Source organism: Mixophyes fleayi, chromosome 6 (genome assembly GCF_038048845.1).
Source record: "Mixophyes fleayi isolate aMixFle1 chromosome 6, aMixFle1.hap1, whole genome shotgun sequence".
NCBI lineage: Eukaryota > Metazoa > Chordata > Amphibia > Anura > Limnodynastidae > Mixophyes > Mixophyes fleayi.
Genome location: NC_134407.1, coordinates 77,371,600 through 77,372,461, shown reverse-complemented (window position 1 = coordinate 77,372,461; position 862 = coordinate 77,371,600). Strand labels below are relative to the sequence as shown.

At 38.1% G+C, this 862-nt stretch overlaps 1 pseudogene; it reads right to left on the bottom strand.

Annotated features, from left to right (window-relative positions):
- Positions 1-260: 260 nt before the first annotated feature.
- On the bottom strand, positions 261-379 carry LOC142095585 (5S ribosomal RNA; annotated as a pseudogene).
- Between the last annotated feature and the right edge of the window lie 483 nt (positions 380-862).

Genomic DNA, 862 nt, shown 5'->3' with positions numbered 1-862 from the left:
CAATATACACTTTAGGTTAACATCCAATATTACAAAATATCCAAAAAACAAATGAAGTGTACTGTGCACTATTGTACAACAATAGAATTTCATTAATTATACTTTAGCCTACAGCAGTGTTGGCTAACCTGTGACACTCCAGGTGTTGTGAAACTACAAATCCCAGCATACCCTTTCAGCAATAAGCTGCTATATATTGGCAAAGCATGCTGGGACTTGTAGTTTCACAACACCTGGAGTGTCACAGGTTAGCCAACACTGGCCTACAGCAATTGGTATCCCCAGGTGGTCTCCCATTCAAGTACTAACCCAGCCCAATCCTGCTTAGCTTCCAAGATCAGACAAGATTGGGCTTGATCAGGGTGGTGCAGCTGTAGGTATAGGCTAACACAATGTCCTTTTAAATTGATGTGTGCTTTCTTCTTAATAGAAGTGTGTCACTTCCTCTTTTTCCTCCAGTGTTACAATATAAACAAGCAAACAAATATTGGCCTTTAAATTGTTTTCTAATTTTAAGAGCCTTTCCATTTTATTTTATTCTGCATAGGAGATATTTTATTATTGACATCTCATTTCACTTCAGTTGCTTTCCACAGCGCCGTCTTTCTTGTTTTTTCTTGGTTTACAGTGTATTGGGTTTTGCAATGAGCCCCTAACTAGCTGTAGTGGATTGTGTGGTCTGTTGCATATTATATGTTTTTTTATATTATTTCTGTACATTTATTTCCTTTATTCATTGTATTTTTTTGCCCTCCCCTTGCCCCCTTTTTTGCGAGCGCCGGTTTAATCCTCTAGTAGGATTACTCTCCCTTTTTTTTTGCTTTGTCTATTGTGTTAAATATGCCTACAGCTGCACCACTCT